Source organism: Parus major, chromosome 11, assembly GCF_001522545.3.
Source record: "Parus major isolate Abel chromosome 11, Parus_major1.1, whole genome shotgun sequence".
Taxonomy (NCBI): domain Eukaryota; kingdom Metazoa; phylum Chordata; class Aves; order Passeriformes; family Paridae; genus Parus; species Parus major.
Window position 1 is genome coordinate 9,733,519 of NC_031780.1, and position 19,532 is coordinate 9,753,050.

The following is a 19,532-nucleotide window of genomic DNA, read 5'->3' on the forward strand; positions in this document are numbered from 1 at the left end:
CCCTCCCTCCCTTCCCTCCCACAGTATGACCTCATTAGAGCACAGGTGTTAATCTTGCAGGGGGCCCAAGCTGGCATCAGCTTGTCACCCCCATGGATCTGTGACCAAGCGGGGACTCTCCCCTGCTGTAGCTTGGGGACCAAGAGCTGCCTATTTCAAGTGCACTCCTAGCACCAAATAGCACCAAGTCTCCTTGTATTTGGTGATGATCCTTGAGACTGGATCTTGGAGTGACCTGACTGTGACAATTAACATTTATTTTTTCTCTTCTTAAAAGGCAGGAGGAGAGGAGTGAAATTAAATGGCAGTTTCTAGCTATCCTGACTCCAGTGAAGACTAAGCATAGGAGGGCAAAAAGATATTCCCCTTAAGATAACTCCTCTAATTTAAGTGTTCAGATTTTTTCTCGGTAGTAATATAAAAGCAGAGAGAAAGTTTCCTACTTTTTTTCTTCCCTCTGGGCAATGAGGGGTTCTAATTACACTAAAACCCCCTAGTATTGACTTTATAACAGCTTCCCCCTGCCTACATGGCTGCTGTATATAAAAGGATGAAACCTCTCAGATCATTACAATGGGAATAAGCTGTTCTTTGAAGGAGCATCGAAGAATTTCCAACTTTGACCAGTATGGAAGTTTGATGAGAATGACTGTATTTTGCTCATGTTAATTTCTGCTGCTTTTTTCTGTGTTGCCAGCAGAGTGAATACTATTACAGTACTTTCTTAACAGGAACACTCTCTGCCAAAGGTTTTAAAGTGTTTTATTTTAATGTCACAGATGATTAAATGCTTTAGTGTGACTGACAAGCTTTAGTAAATTCGTACAAATTAGATATACTAGCTCTTAGTAAAATAGATTTTCTAAACCTGTTTTGTGTGAGAGGAGAAGTAGCAGCTAATGATAGTAAAATACATTAAGATGTTGGCAAATTAAAAAAGCCACTTGCAGCTTAGTGGTAGTGATATGACAGCTCCGTGTAAGGGTGAGGTTGGAGACAACCAATACAACAGAAACACCCACAGGGATTGTTGTAATATCATTTTTATTGTTGAGCAAGCTGAGCTGATGTTTCCTCAGGATTACAATAACCTCCAACTTCCTAGTAGGAGTAAGACCACTGCTCTGCTCTCCTCTTTGCACTTTTGAGGCTGCTGATACAGCTAAAGACACCAGCTGTCAGTAAACTTAGTGTGCAGGCTGGTGTAAAAACTGTAAGTGGTCCATACTAAAATATCTCTTAATGCTTTCTGCTGTACTAACACAGCATGTAAGTATCCACTGAAAATCCAAGAAGGAAAGGTCTGTTAGAGATCCAAATGAATAATTTCTAGTATGATTCTTTGGGAGAGGGAGAAGGGGAAATAAAGACCCCTGCTCTACTGGCAGAAGCTGTGACATGCTCAAGGTACCCTGGTAGTAGGTGTTTTACAGCAATGAGGCTGCATTCATGTGCTCTGCCTGAAGTTGGCTTCAGGTTTTCTGAGCTCCTACCTGGGCTTTTTGAGAAAGAATTTATGAAATTCACCAGCTTTCAAAGGAAGCCAGCATAAAGGAAGCCCAAACATAAAACTTTGTGATTTTCTACAGGAAAAGAGATGGGACAGGTGACCTGCTGTTGATCCTGAGTTTGTTTCATGTGATTGTAGTCGAGCATATGTGTTTAGAGTGCTCTTGATGCTAAGGCACACAGAGCCATTGCCTGAATCCTTCTGGGCTGAAAAGGCAGCCATGCCTGGTGTCTCATTCTGGTGCTGGGTCATGCTGTTTGAAAGGAGGAAAGGGGATGTGTATCTCAACAGCCTCTTGTGTTTTTAAAAAATGTTGTGGCTGCTATATTTGTCAAGGAGCTGAATCTTGCAGCTGGATATGATGTAACCTGTTGGAAGTTTAGGGGAGACAGACCAACAAGATACCTGAGTTTAACAGATTATCTTTTTTTTCAAGGAAGATATATTAATCATGTCTATTTTGTACCTCTGTTTCCCATCCTTTTTTTTGTGAAAGGTGAAATGGAAGCTTCTTGAAGAGGAAACCTTTTATTAAGTACTTGTGCTGTGTCCAGTCTGAACAGTGATGTCACCTGTAGCCACTTTTGCCGTACCAATAAAACATATGGGGGATACCTTTCCAGCTTGAGCATTAATAATAATGATATCATTTTGTGATTTTTACATTATTATGGTGTTAGTCATTTATATTTGCTTTTAAAGATAAACATTTTTCTTAAAAATAATACATTTTTAAAAGGCTTTGTACAGTTGACAGTCTCTGAATGTTCCTTCAGAATGAAAGGTAACAATGCATTTTATTATTAAATTATGGTCTAATAAGAAGAACAAAAGATTCTTAAGGAAAAAAAAAGTGTTATTAACAGCATTGCCTTTTTGATCTATGGAAAGATAAGTGTCATCTAGTGGAGGTAGTACCCTCCTCTTCTTGTCTTATAAACCTTTGTTCTCTTCTGATGCATATTAAGCACCAGATGAAAAATTCTGTTTGTCTGTGGTCTAACAATGAAATACCTTGTAGGAAATGAAAAGGTCAAGCTTTCCCTGTCAGTGATTTATTATAAACAGTGCCGCCTCCTTTTATTTCCTGATACTTTGCATTTGGATTAGTGATGATACATCACCAGCTGCTAGATAAAATATGAAGTTGGGAAACTATGGTCAAACATTTCTGCTGAGGAATGACCCTGTAATCAGCTCCCAGCACACACAGGTCTCGCTTGATTTATCAACCCAAACCTGGGATTCTAGAGAGGGATGAATTAGTTTAAAGATATCTAAGGGATAATAGCTAAAGCCAAAAGTGCTGTAGGAAAACCGTTTGTCACTGGCCTGCCCTGCCCTCCTTAATTGCAGAAAAATTGAGACTGGATATGTTAGGCACCTGATATAAATCATTGGTCAAGTAACCAGCCGTGTATTAAGTGGGGGAGTTGCAGCCCTTTTTCTTTTGCTCCTTGCAGGCAGGACACTTGCAGTTGAGACACCAGGAGGATGTTGCTTCAATGAGGTTTCATGCCTGTGTACTAAATTCACCTTGGCTTTCTAAATGGCTTCATGCATTTGTTCATTCCTGTTTCCAGTGTGCCATTTTAAATGTTGTGTTCCCTAGTTTTGCATTTGCGGACCATTTGTCCCAGATTTTTAGCTGAGGGTGTGACAAAAAGGAATGTGCAATTGCCCAACATATGTTGTAAATAATTCCTAATTGCAGAACATACTGGAAAGTTTAGTGTTCATGGAAGCTGTATTAAAAAATGAATTAAATATCTGCACTCTACATTCATAGTCCTCTCATTCTCCAGTTGTTTAGCCACATTTATCTCCCCAATATATATATGTTTTTAACTGTATCAACTTGGTACACAAAAGTGTAGGTAGAACTTAATGATATTTGATTTCTAACATCATGTCAGTGGTGTGTGAAGCTGAGCACATCCATGTATGCAAATTCACAAAAATGTGGAACCTTCTGCTATGAGCATCTTGCCTTCCAGTGCACATGAGGGAATGATTAGAAATTAATTCAGTCCATGTAATCTCTTCATTTGAAACAAAGCTGTGAGAGAATAATAACATATTTTCTCTCCCTTAATATAGGTGTAGTTACGAATTTTTTCAGAGCTATGGTCCAAAGCATGGATAATGAATGGTATGTCCTCTATGCCAATATTTATTCTTGTTCTACGTAGCCGTGTTTGTGCCTCCTTTTTTTTCTGTATAATATAACTTTGCTAAAATGTAATTTTGCAGGCTTAGTCAAAATCCAGTAGTTCAGTTTCTCTGTTTTCTTATTTGCCATTTGGATAACGTAGCAGTGAGCATGGTACAAAATCCATTGTAGTCCTGTAAATGAATCAATGTACTTTGAATTCTCTCAAATGAGCAGGTAGTAGAGTATGAACCTGTGGAAAAGTGTGGGATGGGATTGGACCTCTGGAGGTCACAGTCCCTTCTTCTGGGCTCAGTCAACACTTAACATTTACTTTATATCCCTGAGCTAGAAACTCTAAAAATATTAAGGGCATCAAAAGCTTAATTTCTACCCTCTTCTAATGAGACTGAGACACTTAACTGCCTTATATTGCTTGTTTTTTCTGGTTTTAAATTTCATCATTGCACTGAAAAATTGGATGTGCTTAAGGACATTGTGATTATGGATCAAAATGTCTTTAGAATTGGGCTTTAGTGAATAAAACATTAAAATATTACTTGCTCAATATAAGTGCAATTTTTCAAGGCTAAGTTATATTAACAGAATTTATTATTAAATTGTGTTGTAATTCTTTTAAGCTAATGCATGAAAATGACCTCAAAATCAGATCAAATCTAGTTAGGAAGGTGATTATCTAAGTCCCTAAATGTCTTTCACCCAGAAGCTCCAAAAGAAAGAACAAGATTTTATTCAATCTAGAGAGCACAAGTATCATAATTTAACGACAAAGAAAACCAATTTAAGAAAAAAGAGAGGAAAAACCAACAACAAACATTTGTCCATGTTAAGTGAATTTCTCCCACCATTATTAGCATATGTTTTATGGTGTATTGAGCACTTAGTTCCCTGCATGAAGGTGAAGCACTACTGCAAATTGCTACACCGGGAGGAGACTCTTTTAAGATTGAATCATAGGGGCAGTGTGAAATTTTTGGTTGAAAATGCATGTCAGCATGCTGTAAGGGATAATGGAATTTGATTTCACAGAGCATATTTCATACTCAAGGTGTCCCAAACCACTCTACAGATGAATGAGTTAAATGCTGGAGAAGCAGTGACTGTGTAGGTAAATGTGGCGCCTATTATGTACTTGGCAATAGCTTACACACAGCTGTGGACAATGGAAACAGGTTTTCCCTTTTATTATTGAGGGTCACCCAGGTTAGCCCCTGTTCTTTTTGAAAAGCACTCTGGGATTTCTAATTTCCACCTGGATGATCACCAGAGACAGACAGAAAGGGCCACAGTTTAATGCTTCACCGAGAGGATGGATGAATGATTGTTGGATGATTAATGGCTGCTCTGTGCTGAACGATGACAGCCTGTTATAATGGAGATAGCTAACGTGTAATTTTGTGCCTGCTGCAGTTTCACATGCAGCCTCAGCATTCCCACAGAGCGGGCACCGTGTGGGGAAAAGACACAGAAATGATGATGACACAGTTCTGGTTGGCCCCTTCGCAGTGCTCTGGTACCGCCACTGCGCTCTGCTCGTGCAGCGCTGCTGGGAGGTGTGTCAGAGCCTGCAAAGGCAGGGGCTTCAAAATGAGCACAGCACCCATGAGAAATGTTTCAGAGGAGTCAAAGAAATCTTTTATCACATATCCAAATGTTTTGTTTCTGGCCATGTGACTTAGAACATGATTTATCGAAGCCGGGCCTGAGGTTTGCTGGTGGACTGAGGCAGTGGCTCTGTGAGCTGTGGAGCTGTGCAGGGGGTGCAGACACCCAGCCTCAGTGACCCTGACAGACCACCACTCTGTCACCCTGCTGCATCCTTGAACTAGGGCCTGACATGCTGATCATTAGATAATTATTACTATTGCTGGTTTATTGCCACAAAATTGTTGTTATGAAAAAACTCTCTAAACACCATCTAGGCTTCACAAATTGTTTGCATGATTTGAATAGTTTTCTTTTTTTTCTTATGATTAAAAACCTTCTTTCTGTTTGGCTGATCCAAAACATGCTCATAGTGAAATTCTACCATGGACTTGTTTACAGAAAAATAATCTCATTGTACCCCAAACTTTTTTAAGAACCAAAGTCATAATTTCAAATATGTGCACGTTATTTCTAAAAAGTCTGCACTCTGGGAATTAGGGCAGAGAAATGATTTCTGGTGGCTTTGTGACTGTGCCATTCACAATCATTAACAGTAGACCTGGGCACTGTTGCATCACCCAGCAGGTCTAATTTGCTCTGGGTTTGGCATGATCACGTTTCTGGTGAATTAGTCAAAGCATATTCATTACACAGGCCTTGTCCCAGCTCTGTGCTTTCATGGTGACTGCAGAAGACATGCTGTACTTTGTCTGGCATAAACTCTGAGTGGTACAGACAGATGATACCTGATCCAGTATGTGCTTTGCTAGTACGAAATTATCCCATCAAAAAAAATGGATCAAATTGGAACTGGCAGAGTGAGGTTATACCAGACCAACACTTTGTATCATGTGGCTGTAGCAGTTTTTAGCTGGTGCTAGAAGACTTAGGGGCTGCTGTCTTCTATTGATCAGTCATAGTTTTAGAAAACATTTCTCCATTCTGAAACATTCCAACAAGAAATCCTTTTTGGGAACCTAATAATTATTAAAGAACTAGTTGTTTTTATATATGTTACTTTTTAATGGAAACATTGTTTTCCTTAATTTGTTATCTATTTTACACACAATTTCAAATTTGCTCAAAAGCATGGTGGTGTTTTTTTCCTCCATAAGAACTGAAGACATTAAAAAAAATAATCATTTTGATCAGCAAGTATTCTGTGGAAAAAATACTTCGGTTTTCCAGTGAAATTCACTTTCTAGAGTACCTGAATTCCATAAAGTTTTAAATATCTTTTAATACATCTCTTTAATGAGAGGAACTTGCAGCTACTTACTGATATTCTATGAGCAAAACAAATCTGCAAATCAGATACTTTTGTTATTTGTTACCCTAAGTAAAGGATTCCTTGCCATTCATGCAAGTATAAAATAGAGAAACCTGAGGCCAGATTATCAGGAGATGTACTGAAGACACAAGAATAAAACTGTTCCTCTATACTGCTCACAGTTGGTTAATTATTGGAAAGTTTGTGTTGAAGATAACATCAAAAAGTTTTTATCTGTACCTACATCTATTTATAATCTGCCAAGCTTAGAAAATCCATTTGTGTGTCTTATCTAAGGGCCTTTTCGATGATAGAAGATTCATGAGGATTTTATTTGATTTTTAATTTAAAATCATGGATTGTTCAGCCCTATTGATTATTGCTATTTTCAGATGTTAAAATTAGAGCACGGCAGAACTGATCCTGCAGTCTTAGTTCATTGAAAGTTTAGCGACTTTTGGGAAGTGGAAATAAAGGAGAACTTGTCTTATAAGGCTTGATCCTATTGTCACGTATATGCAGAGCCACAGATAATTAAAATACTGAAGCACTGTTATAAGGCAGAGAATGGGCAAAATTTAAGTCGCTTCATGTGGGAGTTTTTAACTTTCTGTGAAGAAGTGAAGCTTTCATCATTTGTTAAAAGACTAGGACTCACTATTTATGGATTGCACGCTTTATTAGTGTGTTTTGGTATTTTGCAGTGGTTTACATAATAGATAAGGATTAAAATTGGGTGAAAATTGTGCTGTTAACTTGAAAAAAATATAATGATTTAAGAGAATATTCTGACTTTTTCTACTTTTCTATCTTTTAAGAATTTTTATTGACTAATAACATCGGGCATATATATTTTCATATAATTAAAATAATTGTGAAGTGCTTTATGTATTTAATGATGCACTTTCAGATCATTACCCTATAATGAAGTCTCTCAGGTTGTCTGCTGAGAAAAATGGAAATTTGGGACAAGAAGCAAAGACTACTGTAGCATTAAGACTGCAGCAATAATGTAGGTCAGTAGAATGGAAATTTGAAATCTGCCTGAAGCTCCAGGGTTAATATCCCAAATGTTCCCAGAGCTCTGGAAAGCATATCAGATCTTTAACATAGTGGCATACTGCCACCTAACATCACACAAAGCATAAATTCAATTCATCTTCACCACAGATCCAGTCAAAAATTATTCAATTTTCAATATTTTAGGTTGTCCACCCAAACTATGTAAATATATTTTGTGGGGATCACCGGTCAGATCCACTTTTACAAGGGCTAGAACCAAGCAAACCCTTTGGATAGATGCAGTTCTGGGACCAAACAAGTTCTAAAGTTGATTAAATTGACTGAAAATGAGTCTTACATCATCTCACTGCAAAGACCTGCTTCCCTTCCTTGCCCCAAAGACCCAAGCACCTGGCAAGGACAGGCATTCCACCTGGGATGCAGCAGTTCCTGACTCCCTGCTGTTACACACAGCACACTGACTGCTGAATTAATTTCTTACAACATTTCAGTCCAAGGGGTGTTTGCTGGTTTAAGTAATTCAGAAAACAGATCTTTGGTGAGAAACCACATCCTGATGGAAAAGTAACAGGGTCTATTTGTGGAAGCAGCTCCCCCAGCTGGGAATTGGGGAGGAAGAGAGCTGCTGTCAGAGGTATGACCTGAGGAAGCATTGAGGGACATGAAAACAGATGAGTGGAAGAATTCATGTGTTTTAGCATACAGTTGTGGGACTGTAAATGTCTCTTGGGGTTCCTTGCACTGTAGCTAAGGTGAGGAGAAGGTTTGGGCCCAAGTAGACATCACACAGAAAGGCCCTAAGGAGATTTGCTGGGAAAGGGAGGGCTATGCAGGTACCAACACCTCTTCCTCCAACTGCTTAGAGGATGTTTGACAATCTCCCATCTGTGTACTGACATGTCTTGACCCCATTCACTTGTAGGATCTGCCAGGATCACAGAACTAATGTGACAGGCTGCAATACATTTCAGATAGAAATAGATTCACATTTCTACTTCAGTGCTCAGGTCAATAGAGTCACTTCAGAATTACATTTATGTTCCTGAGAGAAGAACTTGACCAATCACCCACTTTGTCCAACACATTAAGTTAAAAAATAATTTAGCTAGTAGTTGTGAATACCCATTTCCTACCAGTAACCTTAGAACTCCCCATTGAGATATTCCTGACCCCATTTGGCGAGTTTCACCTTGTAGTGAAACTAGCTAGTAAGTCTTTCCAGGGCTTCATTGTTAGCTCTGGACATACCACTTTGGTGATGGCAGAATTAGTCATATGCATGATGGAGAGCCCTCTCAGATGTGTGTTGTTTATAAAAAGCAAGTCTGAATTAATAGAAGATTCTCAAGTTCTTGGATTTTTGTTTGCTTTTATAAAAGTGGGTTTTAAATATGGTCTTTAAAACTTAAAAGTTGAAGGTAGCAGCTAATTGAGTTAAGAGATCAGTATCCTGTGATTAGCAATCAAGATCATATTAATATGAAGGCATGACGATTAAAGATCAAACAAGCAAGCTGGACCCCATTTTTATTACTGATTGTAGTTTTTGTGTGAGTTTAGTAACCCCAAACAGTATCAGGACACAAAGACACTACCTTCTGGGACAGTGGTGAAAGTCCACACTGAAGTATGTCACAATTAGCAAAGAAAGTATGAGGCTGATTGGAAGGCTTTGATTAGGAATAATTTTAAAATAGAATAAATGTCATCATATTTGTTTTAATGAAAAAGATTAGGAAAACAATTTTCTTTTAAAACTTTTACTCTCATGTTTATGGAATAGTAGGACCTTGTTTAAAAACAGGCAATACGTTTGAATTATTTATGTGTCAGCTTTCATGTTGTTTTTTTCTACGGATTTATTAGCATGTCAGTTTGTGTACTGGAAGTCAGATTCTTCTGTGTGTAGTGCAATGCTTAACACCCCAGCTGATCTCTCAAATCAGCATTTAAGGTGCAACCCTAGATTCATAAATTCCTACCATTTCTTTCCCAAAACTGACCAGATTTATCAATTGAGTTTCCTTTTTAAGCCTGATGCATTCAGGAGAAGTAATTTCTTCTTCAGGGACCCAATCTGGTGTTTTTCAAGAGCTGAGTTCATACATCCAAAATGTCCTCCAGCATCTTCAAGCAGTCTATTAGACCTCTCCGTATTCTTCTGTATTTGCAGGTTTCTGGTTTGAGATTTGTCTGCTTTTACATGCAGAGCAAACTGCTTGTGGCCAGTCTGTGCCAGGATAGTCTGGCTAAACGGGAGATTATGCTATCAGTCTTTATGTCTGAAGTCCCTTGGCCATGCAAAATACAAGGGTCTCCCCCTAGCAGATAGAATGTGCTCTTTACTGTAGAAAAGAAAATACGCATTACATAGAGAGAGAGAAATTTTTTGGCATCTTTGTGGGCACTTTGACATCAGGGAATCTTTGACTGAAAATGAAATTACTCCCCAGTATGTTTGAGATGTGTTTAATGGGTAAATTGCCACAGTTTGTTTTTTCCTCTAAATCTTCCTTTGCTACATTTTTAGTTATCTGAGAGTATATAACATTTATAAGCTCTGTTTTTCCTCATGTTGCACCTCTTTAACCCTTGATTATCACAGCATTGCTGTCCCAGAATGCTTGCTACAATTTTCTCCTTTATTAAAGTTACAATAAACCATACTAGCACATAATTTTATCAATCAAATTTGCCACTTATTAAAAATAAAATGAAGTCAGTTTCTGTTCTTAGACTTTGGGTTTGGGTCTGACCAGTAGATCTGGTAGCTCTGCAAATATATAAACAACACTATTATACAAACTCCCCTTTATTATAAAAACACTATTATATATAAACTCCACTCCTTATCACTCTAATATCACTGGATATTAGACAAGAGCAATATCTAGAGCAATGATGAAAACTGCTCTTTTTAATTGCTAGTTTGTTCACTAAGCTGCTAAGGTGATATAAAAAAAATCTTGGATAGTAAAATAGTGGGCAAGCAGCAGAAACTGTAAGAGAGATATCAAAATATGGAGAAAAATGGCCCCGTTAGACATTACTGGCTTGGAAATTTGTCAGCCCGTGCCAATAAGTCAGATGTCTTCCTTTATCCCTCAGCAGATACAGCTACAGTGGTAGGAAATAGTCTTTGACCATCTTCCTGAGCTACTTTTGGCTGTTCTACCTTCCTTTGCTTTATTAGGGAGAATCTGTGGATTAGTTACTCTTCTTGTCCTTTCTGTGATTGACAATGTGGATAGAATAAAAATGTTGCTTAGGAAGGAAGGCAGTGTCTGTGCTACCCAAGCCATCATTTGATGAAAGAAAAATAGCAAGACTGTGGTGACCAGAAAGTCTGCCTGGGACTGGATTTCAGAGATTTGTTGGCTTGCCAACAGGATGTATCATCTTTCACATTATCAGCCTGGATTCACCCACTCAAATCTGTTTGTGGATAAATTCTGGATGAACAATTTATACTAGTCAGGGTATCCTTTTTAAAGGGTTGCATAGTTTTAATTTAAATATCCCTATGTGCCAGTACTGCATTACACAAAGTACATTTTGCTGCACTACTTAGCAGTCCATTTCTATTTCTAATTATAAATTTTCCAGAACTACACCTCTCTGTAAACTGTTCATGCCACATTAAAATAACTGTGAATTATCTATACTTATTCTTTATTGAGAATATACTACATTCCTCTTTCACATGTAGCATGAATTCTTTTAATTTTCAGTTCCCTTCTGGTTCAATGGGAACTAGAATTTTGCAACTAGAATAAAATATACTCTGTTAAATTTGGTTTCATAAACTCTGTAGCAATACTTTAATGCTCTACTAGTAAACAGCTCCTGCCACCTCAGGTGTTTATGTGTTTTAAATTTTGTTATAACTTCAAATATTTCACACAAATATTTTAAATATCATTATCTTATTATTAATGATTTACAAGCTCATTACTTAAAAGAAAATGTGAAAGAAAGAGGCATTATAAATTGACTTAGGATTATCATGGCTTTTATGTTTAATGGTGAGATTCTGTATGTTACAAAATTTTAGTCACTTGTCTAAGGAAACTGTGTTCCTTTGAAGTCTGTTTTCCTGAAATCAAAGATTATATATTGCTTGTTGATTGAGAATTTAAAACCTAAGCATCGACTGATTCAACTGTTACAAAGATTAGATAAAGAACTGACCATCACCACATTGCTTCTGACACCAGTTTTACTTCCCACAGGGCATCTTACTAGGTGTTAGGCAGACTGGTTTCTTTCCTCCCTAAAGTAACTGACGATTGGAACTCTCCTTTGATGAGCACGGGCAGATTATGTATTATACATTCAAGCTCATGGTTGACCTTTGGAGATGCATAAATGAAAAAAGCAGCTGTTTGAATTGCACTTTCCAGCCCCTTGTGATTTGAAATTGGGATGCCATTTAATACATGCTTATTTAGTGGCAGTGATTTGTTTAGGCCCTTTCTAAACATTGAAGAGAGAATCCTTCCTAGAGGATTTTACAATCTGTGAGAAGAAGGGAAGCAGAGGTTAAGGACCAGGAAAAACAATGGATACAGTCACATATGATTTTCTTTCCCTCTTCAAAACAGCAGTGGGCTTGTGAACAAATTACTGAATGTGTACATGTTAGTATGTGGATATGATAACTTCAAATGCTTCCTGTCATGTCTTATTCTAGTTCTGAAAGATTCCGATCTTTGCAAAATTTTGCAAGGCTTTTCTCTCTATATAGTCATGCAACCATTCTATAAATATTGTGATAGGAAACGTCAGTAGTGCTCTACATGCCCTGCTTGTTAAATCATGAAGGTGTTTGTGAAAGCTAAGCTGGTGGGCATTGTGTGGCTGAGGACACCAGTGCCATATGGCAAGTCTGCACAGATGTTCTCGTGTTCCTGGGGCTGCAGGACAGCCAGGCCTTCCCGGCAGGAGGAGAGCTGCCAGGGTTTGGTACTTTCATTAGAATAAATACTGTGGGTGGAATTCAGGTGTATCGTCAGGGAAGCTGAGAACAGCACAGGCCAAAGTGGTTAGAAAAGGGGAGCTAAAAAAATTCAAATGAAGAAAATACTATTGAATTTGTTCCCATATATAAAGCACCCATTCAGCCTGCTGTGTTATGTAACATGGTTAAATAATCCTTCTCGACGCCCCAAGCAAGTGTTCTTGGGGACTTTTGGTCTAATCACTGGATTTGCTCATCCTGGAAACAGTAGGATGTTGTCTGGCCTTCATTTCCCAATGTCATAGCACAAATATTTATTTAAATGTCACTTTTAGGCTGAAAATAGGATACCTTGTTATGGTGGAACATGCAAAGTTGGGATTGCTCAGATATTGCCTTCATAATGCGGCTCCATTGAGCAAACAGGGTTGGAGACATTGGTGGTGATGAACAGTCACAGACGTGTCTGCTGCACCTCTGTGTGTGAAGTGGGCTCTAATATTTTTTTATAGTCTCATACAGTAACATTCTCAGTGGATCATCTTACTGAAGTGCAAAGGTTGGAAGCCCATTGAAATTGTTAGACTTTTTCCAAAGGTACATTACAGAGCCTCCTAAGCTATAATAATAGGAATCCGAAAACATGGGAGGGTGACCAATTATACTTAAATCTGGTCAGTGTTTTATTTTATGTGGTTGTACTCTGGCTATTTTTTGACTTGTTTGGATCATACTGGCTAAGTGTTCCTGTCCAGTAATACTCATTTTACCCCAACCAGCTATTTAAACCAAGTATATGCTGGTTTTGCTATTGAACAGGAGGACAAGTACCTCCATTATGGTTAGTTGTCTTGTGGCTTTTGGTACCCACCCATTTATTTTGGTTTGTCCTAGTCTATATTTATCTATGGATGACAAGATGAACTTGAAAAAAGAACAAGTTTAAAGTTGCATACCAGCTCCCAGGATGTAAATCATATTGGGCTTTCAGCTCTTTCAAGCTTTCATAAACAGTGCTTGCTGAAAGACTTGAATCATATTTTTCTGTGAGTTTAGTTCATGTCAAGCATTTAATTTTTAACAACAGTGGTCAGTTTCCTGATGTGAACACATGACACTGGCCCCAGAGACTCCAGCTTTCTTTAGCTGTCATCATAACAATTTTTCTTTTTAAAGATACACTCACAGCAAAATTAGAACTGGGGTAAAGGCTTTGAACGTAGTTCAGACCACAGTGGTCCTAAAGCAACGGTCTGCTTGCAATGAGAGTGGAAACTGTGGGCTGAGCCCTGTTCATCTTGTTTAAAAAAAATAAACTAACATATTAGAGTTAGTTAATGGCATACCACTCTGGGTAGTGGTAAAGGCAGAGGCTGACCCCTCTTACACTGTTTAAAGGACTAGATTGTCACCTGTTTATATTAAAACTTACTGGAAAGACATAACAAGAGCTGGTGAAGAGCACACGGTGGGATCCAGTGCCTCACAGGGGAGCTGAAATAGTGCAAGCATTTTATTGTGGAATCCTCCTCCTGCTTCTCCCCTTAGGGGGAAAAAAGCCCTAACTCAAACAGGAATTATTTCAGGCAGGACCTGTGGTCTCCATTGCACAGGGAGGTCAGGCTAGTTTATTACAGTGGCTCCTCCTAGCCCTATATTTAAATATACAAAAGGGAACACAGGAATACATTAAGCGTGTTTGATTTTCAGATCTCTGCGTTACCTCTAGGGGCCCCTCGCAAATTCTCATCTGCTCTTTGGTTTTATTATTTTCTGAGACTCTCTTTTAAAACTCTCTCTCCACATTTTCCAATTATTTTATACAGAGCTAGGAGGGAAATGTAATTTTCCCCTTTCACATGTCAAAGGGCTGTTTGCAAATTGTCTCCCCTCCAGGAAGAAGGGATGGTGTCATATTAGTAAGGCACCTTTCTTCTTCCCCACTTCTTCTTTCTTCAATGCATCTCCAAAAATGAAAATAAAATGGAAATGAGTGGTAGACACTGATTTTGGGATATTTAGTAATTAAATTGGGTTTTTCCCATCTGAGTGAGCCACAAAGATGTCCACTTACAGACTTTATTGAGAGCTTAATACAAAATCTCTTGAGACTCATCAAAAGATGAGTCTCCATGGCTCCAATGTGTGTGACACCTTAAATGAGTGCAGAATAAGAGTAACTCATCTTCCAAAAAAAAACTCACCTGAAGCAAAAAAGAGAAAAACAAAACCCACGTATGCTAGATGAATATCAACACAAACAACTTTTTGTGCTTCCAATATCACTTGATTCAGTGTAATTGTTTAGGATTTGGGTTTTTTGAATAAAGATATAAATGGAAATAAGCAGCAGGGAAAATGAAGGCCTAGTACATGTGTGCTAATAAGAAATCTAAGGCAGATTTCTCTGCTCTTACACTTCTTATTTATTATTCAGATTTCTCAGTGTGATTTCATGAAAATTTAGACTTCCAACTTTCTTTATTTTGTCCACATTGAAAACATTACTCTGAGTGACATGGAGCCAGCTTTACCCTCTCGCAATTCCAAAGTGACTTCAGTAAATCACTGGATTTGTTTTGGTGTCTATGCAAGACCAGAGTTTAGCTTGTAATATCCAGTTTTCAGTTTTAGAGCTATCATAATAGTAACTAATCTACCTCCTCATGAGGAGGTCAGTTTATTTTGAGCGGGTGAAAGGACACCAGTACAGAGAAGAGCTTTGGCCCAGAATATAAATAGATCTAGCTTGACAGTGTAACAATAGCACTGATTTTGCTTTTGCAAAGGAAAACCAGTAAGGGAGGGAGAGCACTGGGTTTCTCCAATGCACTCATTTATAATCAAACATTTATATAAAGACATCTCATTTTATTTTAAGTCATGTTCTCATACAGTTTTCTTTTGTCTCTTTAGAACGTTTTATTCTACAGTTTTGTGTTTGCTGCTTTTTCTTCTCATCTGAGGGTTCCTGCAATGCTATGAGGTACAGCGAAGAGTTCAGCATTTCCTTTCACCATCATTGCATTCACAAATTTCATTCTCAGAACAATTACTTGGCAGCATGTGGCAACAAGTCGAATATGAAACCTTTTGTCTCTGAGTGGGCTTGTCAGAGACAGTCACTTCTGATCTTGACTTCTCTACTGCATTTGGCATTTGAAAGATAGTGTGTGATTGGGTTTGGTCTCCTTTTCTAATAGTGCAGAAAAAGATTTGCTTGTAATATTATGAGGGCACTGTTTTTGAGGTGTTATTTCTCCGTATGCTAAAATTTTCAAAAAAGATTCTGCACCCAGACATTTAAACTGTTTGTCTATTATGTCTATTATTTATTTCCATTTGACTGTGTGTATGAGTAAGTGTGAGTGAATGTGTGTGAGGCCGTTTTCCTCTGGGCCTTTGTAAGACTCTGTGAGCTGTATGGGTCCCTGCCAGTGCAGCTTGGGGGAACACCTGCTGGGTGCTGGCAGTCCCAAAGTCCCAAAGTCCAAAGTTCCTTGCTGGCTCAGGAACAGGGTTTCCATGGATCAAACAGCCACATATGTGGGCTGCAAGCATGCAAGGCAGACAAGCTGCTGGGCAAGTAAGATTTACATTGGAAACATGTTGGTCATGTGAGGATCCTTCCCCATTTTTTTCAAAATTAATGTGCATACCCTTAGAATGTTTTAGTGGTGATAAATTGATGTTTTCTCACAGAAACATGTTTCACAGGAAAATTTCTGAGCAACAATCATTATGATTTATAAAGCCTTCAAACCAGGCTACTCAGGAGACTACCTGTGAGTTTATGGCAGAGCAGAGACGAATGGAAACACCTGACCTGCTCAGCCCTGGTTACTCCATCTCTCCCCTGAAACACTGCTCCTGTGTCCTGGACTGCTGACATCCATCAGCCTCTGGGCATGCTGTGCATTTGAACCAACACTGGTAGAAGCTAGCATGGTCTGAGAGTGTGGGACTGGGACCACAGTGGTTTTCCGGTTGAGAGTAAGGAAAATGTAGGAGAACAGGTCAAGAAGTTGTAGATTAGAATTACTACCCTGCAAGTCATGCAGCTTACTGTTTTTAGTGTGTATCAAGGCAGCTGCTTGATGAGAAGGCTTTGCATGTACATAGATACGGAATTCACAAAGATACTTAAAATCCTTTTAGTATGGTATAGTACCTCATAGTGAAAAATATTTTCATTTATTAAAAATGATTGAATGCAACAATTAATAAAATTGTTAAGAGCTTCCTTTCATTTCAATAGGGACTGGACATGAAAGATCAGCACTAAGAAGCAGATCTGATGAGTAAGCGTGCATCCCTTTTGCACAGCCTGCTTTCATGTCACAAGGCAAAATAAACAGAGATACCACAAATTGCTCAGTCTGTCTCTCTGTTTAGTTTTGTTGAGGTAATTCTTGTTCCAGCCTTCCCCGCCAACTAATTTCCTATTGTTTCTTTTTCTTGCACTTCCTTCTGCTTTTGATCTCCTTCCAGTTAGCATCCAGCTCTGATATGGAAAAACGATCCCTCTCCATAGGTGGCCACCCACAGCTTGCCATGGATGGACCGGCAGAGCTGCTCACCCATCCCTGGTCCAGCCTCCTCTGGGGCGCAGCTGCGCGGGGCGCTTTGAGCCCAGCCCTGAGCGCTCACCGACAGCTGCGGTACTGTACAAGGGTACAGCGTTGAGACAAGCATTTTTCCTTGTGGGTGAACATGGCAGGCCCGTGTGTGGCTGCGGCCGGCCCTGGGGCGAGGCTGGGTGTGCGGCGGTGCCCCGCGGAGCCGAGGCACAGCGGACAGTGCCATCTGCTGCTCCGCGCCTGGAAACAAACCCTGAGCGCACCGCTGCCGCACGGCCAGGGCGAGCCTGGGGACACTGCGGGCACCGTGTGCCTGCCAGCCGTGCCTCTGCCCGGGCTGCCAAGGGTTTCCATCACCGCTGAGCCTGAACGGGTGTGTCCCGTGGCGTGGAAGGCTCCAAGGAAGAAGTCCTCAGTAGGTCTGTAGGTGTGGGACAGCTGATGCCCTGCATAAAACAGCACCTCATCCGCTAGAACATATTACAGACAGCCATCACTGATGTCGGTGGGAGTTCTTCAGCCTGTTTTCCTGCAGAATTTGACTTGCTGGGGGTATTCAGAGAGGCTGGGTAACTTGGGTCTGTTGGAGCTAAATGCTAGTGAAAGGACGGGGAGAGCTTGGAGGAAGACTTTTGTAAATGCAGGATTGAATTGAAAAGAAAATATGATCTACCATTGCTGATCCCAGAGGTTAAGGCCTCAAAAGTTACTTTAATTGCTGCTTTTCTTGTATCTGCAATGCAGAACAAGCTACTCTGGTATAAGTTGTACATCCCAGACTGCATATTCCTTAGATGTAAAGAGATTCTTGTATTTTTCTATCGTACAGGAAAGTTTGATTCTTTCCTAATCCTTTCTTCATAGTTCTGTAGCCCACCTTTTGCAATCTCATTCTAGAATGGAACTGCAGTGCCAGCAGTTCACAGCACCTTGTAAAATCTTGCCCAGCTTTTCCAAACAAGGAGCTTTTATCTATTTGCCTGCTACTTGAGCAATGACTTTAACTGCTTAAACCGGCTGCTTGTCAAATGCAGCTTAAAAAGAAAAAAATAAAAGGGGGGGGGGGAGTGTGGGATGGTAGGATGTTCAGTTTGTGTGATAGGTTTTATTGGTTCTTTCACTAAAACGAAAAAGAATATTTTATACAGAATACACAAGTACTGCTGTGAGTGGGTTCACGCTGCACATCACATTAAATACTTGTCTGCCTACATATGGAATTGCAACATGTTAGAGAGAAGGTTCTTTCTCTCAGTTTGTGTAAACCTAAAAATGTAGAAAAAGTTTGGTTGGACACTCAGTGTCCAATTATCCAGGAATTTTCCCTTGATAAGCAGTTTTTAATTCTTTGTCTTATCCTTTTACTCCTCTTGATAGCCTTAGTCTTTTCTCCTAAATGGGGAACAGCAACATCCTAATTTCCACGACAAAACCCAATTGCTTCCCTTATTTAAACAATGATTTTCCTAGACCAAGAAAGAGTGAGAGCAGTGTTCGTGTAAATTGCAATAAGTGGTTTTGCATTATAAATCAAGCAATGAGTGAAATTGGGTTCTTGGCTCTTCAAGCCAAGAGGTGGGCTCTTTTTCCTGAAAAACATTGCTACAGTCTCTGGAGGTGTAAATCTTCATCATATTAAATTGCAATGGAGCCAGCGGGGCGTGGGATAAGAGAAGAGAATATCTTCATGGGATAAGATAATAGACAGGAAAAAGGGAGCTCTGCCTTTTGTGCCCTCCATGGCCTAGCAGGAGAATACTCTCCTTGCTGAGTACAAGAAACTTTCTTATATCTGCAGCCAGATCTGCTGTCCAATATTATGTTAGTAAGACCATATCCATTTTTCTGTGTGATTTTAATCTCACAAATATTGAAACTCAGTGTCTTCTCTTTGGAAAAATGTTGAGGTATTCTGCTACTTGTTCAATATTTTGGGTGAAGGAGCTTGATTTTGCTTTTACTTGACAGAAAGGCAATCCAAAGGTCATAAATAGTGATATCAAGCAGTAGATGTCCATATGAATGACCATAAGTTAAAGACATCATATAAAGAACACCAAGAAACTGGGCTTTTAATCATGTCTTCATGCATTCCACAAAACAAATGTTTATGCTGTGTTACTGTGTCTTTGCAAAGCTGTTGATATTTAAATTTCTTGTTTGCCTAAACATGAATGAATACAAAAGGCTTTCTAAATCATCACAAAGACTGCAGAAGCATCACGATGCACAACTCTACCTTTTTTCTCTTTATTATCATGTGTGATTGTACTTTAAAACTCTAATGCAGCAGTCCCCCACATTCTTTTTATTGATTCTTTGAAGAACATTTTATTGAATGGGTTTGTATTTTGCTCTTTCTGCTATGT

General features: G+C 39.1%; 1 long non-coding RNA gene across 3 annotated transcripts in view; it reads left to right on the plus strand.

The window, feature by feature from the left end:
- Positions 1-19,532, plus strand: part of LOC117244978 — a 136,622-nt gene that overhangs the window by 45,864 nt on the left and 71,226 nt on the right. The window contains exon 5 of one of the 3 annotated variants that reach the window (XR_004499029.1): positions 3,611-3,666. The exons of the other annotated variants lie outside the window; for them this stretch is intronic. This is a non-coding gene — a long non-coding RNA (uncharacterized LOC117244978). Of the gene's footprint in view, positions 1-3,610; positions 3,667-19,532 lie in introns of those variants that run through there. 3 annotated transcript variants of the gene reach the window in all.